The sequence below is a fragment of the Arachis ipaensis genome, chromosome B06, assembly GCF_000816755.2.
Source record: "Arachis ipaensis cultivar K30076 chromosome B06, Araip1.1, whole genome shotgun sequence".
Lineage (NCBI taxonomy): Eukaryota > Viridiplantae > Streptophyta > Magnoliopsida > Fabales > Fabaceae > Arachis > Arachis ipaensis.
Window position 1 is genome coordinate 77,161,738 of NC_029790.2, and position 3,329 is coordinate 77,165,066.

A 3,329-nucleotide genomic window follows, 5' to 3' on the forward strand; every position below is an offset into this window, starting at 1 on the left:
TCATCTACTTTCTCTGCAATTTACATTTCCTTTGCAATTGTTCTTGTTGGATCTAGGAAGGCATTGAGATCTAGACTTGGTTTTCTAGTCTCTTGGGTCCTGAGATCCGGATTTCCCATTTCCCATTCCCTGTTTACTGTTTTCATGCTTATTTACAATTCTGTTTTTAGATCCGGTTCAATTCAAGTCATCCTTTACTTCTCTGCTTGTTGCAATTTTACTTTTCCTTGTTTAATTTCTACAAATCCAATTCCCAATTCCCTTTACAATTCAAGCCATTTACATTTCTTGTACTTTAAGATTCTGCAATTTACATTTCTTGCGTTCTAAGTTTCTGCCATTTAATTTCTTGTTCTTTAAGATTCAGCACTTTAAGTTTCAGTTCTCTTTACTTTCTTACAATTTACCCATTCCCTTTACTTTCCATGCAATTTAAATTTTATAATCACAAATCTCTCAACCAAATCTTGATTCGCTTGACTAAATCAACCACTAAACTAAAATTGCTCAATCCTTCAATCCCTGTGGGATCGACCTCACTCCCGTGAGTTATTATTACTTGATGCGACCCGGTGCACTTGCCGGTTAGATTTGTGTGTTTGGAATTCGTTTTCCAAAAATACACATCAAATTACATAAGTATTTCTATCCCTATTCTATTAATTATTATTCGAAAACACCATTATCAATTTATATCTGCCTAACTGAGATTTGCAAGGTGACCATAGCTTGCTTCATACCAGCAATCTCTGTGGGATTCGACCCTTACTCACGTAAGGTATTACTTGGACGACCCAGTGCACTTGCTGGTTAGTTACACGGAGTTGTGAACCATGGTCTTGGCATCATGTTTTTGGCGCCATTTCCAGGGAAAGAAAGAGCAATGAATTTTACATAATTAAAGTGTAATCATGATTCCGCGTACCAAGTTTTTGGCGCCGTTGCCGGGGATTGTTCGAGTTTGGACAACTGACGGTTCATCTTGTTGCTCAGATTAGGTAATTTTCTTTTTGTTTTCTTTTCCAAAATTTTTCAAAAATCTTTTAAAAATTTTCCTTTTGTTTTCGAAAAAAAAAATAATAATAAATATAATGTTTTCAAAAATAAATTATTCTATGGCTTCAAAACTTTTAAGAATGAATTCTAGTGTTTCATGAAGCATGTGAAGCCTGGCTGGCTGTAAAGCCATGACTAAATTCTTTTGGACTGAGGCTTCCAACAATCAGCTGTTATACGACTGTAGGGTATGTCAGGCATGTCATGTTTGAATTACATGCTGAAGCTTGGCTGGCCATTGGCCATGTCTAGTGTTTTGGACCGGAGCTTTCATTGAAAGCTTGACTGGCTAGTGAGCCATGTCTAATTCCTGGACTGAAGCTTTAGACTAACATGGCAAGATTCCTGGAATTCATATCAAAAATTTTGGAATCCTTATTTTTCTTTCTTTCTAAATAATTTTCGAAAAATATAAAATAAAAATCCAAAAAAAATTAGAAAATCATAAAAATCAAAAAATATTTTGTGTTTCTTGTTTGAGTCTTGAGTCATATCATAAGTTTGGTGTCACTTGCATATGCATCTTGCATTTTTCGAAAATATCATGCATTCATAGTGTTCTTCATGATCTTCAAGTTGTTCTTGGTAAGTCTTCTTGTTTGATCTTGATGTTTTCATGTTTTGTGTCTTTTCTTGTTTTACATGTGCATTTTTCGTTTCTTAGAGTCTAAACATGAAAGATTTCTAAGTTTGGTGTCTTACATGTTTTCTTTGCATAAAAAATTTTTCAAAAATATTTTCTTGATGTTCATCTTGACATTCAAAGTGTTCTTGGTGTTCATCTTGACATTCATATCATTCATGCATGCATTCATTGTGTTGATTCAAAATTTTCATGCATTGAGTCTTTTTGTTGTTTTTCTCTCTCATCATAAAAATTCAAAAATCAAAAAAATATCTTTCCCTTTTTCTCTTATCAAATTCAAAAATTTGGATTGACTTTTTCAAAAATTTTTAAAATAAAATTGTTTCTCATGAGTCAAATCAAATTTTCAATTTGAAAATCTTATCTTTTTCAAAATCTTTTTCAAAAATCAAATCTTTTTCAAAATTCTTAGTTATTTTCGAAAATTCCAAAAATATTTTTCAAAAATCTTTTTCTTATTTTTATATCAAATTTTTGAAAATAACATAATCAATTAATGTTTTGATTCAAAAATTTGAAGTTTGTTACTCGCTTGTTAAGAAAGATTCAAACTTTAAGTTCTAGAATCATATCTTGTAATTTCTTATGAATCAAGTCATTAATTGAGATTTTAAAAATCAAATCTTTTTCAAAAACTAATTCCTATCATATCTTTTCAAAAATATCTTCTCATCTTATCTTTTTCAAAAATTTGATTTCAAAATATCTTCTCTAACTTCCTAACTTCTTATCTTTTCAAAATTGATTTTCAAATTTGTTTCAACTAACTAACTAACTTTTTGTTTGTTTCTTAACTTTTTCAAAACTACCTAACTAACTCTCTCTCTCTCATTTTCGAAAATATCTCCCCCCTTTTTCAAAATTTCTTTTTAATTTATTAATTATTTTAGTTCTTAAATCTTAATTTTCAAAAATTACTAACATTTTTCAAAAACTATTTTCAAAAATCACTAACTCTTTCTCAAAAATTATTTTCGAAAATTCCTTCTCTCTCATCTTATTCTATTTATTTATTCATCTACTAACATCTCATCTCACATCTCAACCCTCCTCACAGTTGTGTTTCTTTCATTATATTACATTCTTTGTCTCCCCCTCTTCTTCTACTCATACAGGGATCCCTATACTGTGGTATAAAGGATTTCTATTATTATTATTATCTTTCTATGCCCTCTTCTTTGTCATATGAGCAGGAGCAAGGATAAGAACATTCTTGTGGAAGCAGATCCAAAACCTGAAAGGACTCTAAAAAGGAAACTAAGAGAAGCTAAATTACAATAATCCAGAGATAACCTTTCAGAAATTTTCGAACAAGAAGAGGAGATGGCAGCCGAAAATAATGATAATGTAAGGAAGATGCTTGGTGACTTTACTGCACCTAATTCCAATTTACATGGAAGAAGCATCTCCATTCCTGCCATTGGAGCAAACAACTTTGAGCTGAAACCTCAATTAGTTTCTCTGATGCAGTAGAACTGCAAGTTTCATGGACTTCCATCTGATGATCCTTTTCAGTTCTTAACTGAATTCTTGCAGATATGTGATACTGTTAAGACTAATGGAGTAGATCCTGAAGTCTACAGGCTCATGCTTTTCCCTTTTGCTGTAAGAGACAGAGCTAGATTAT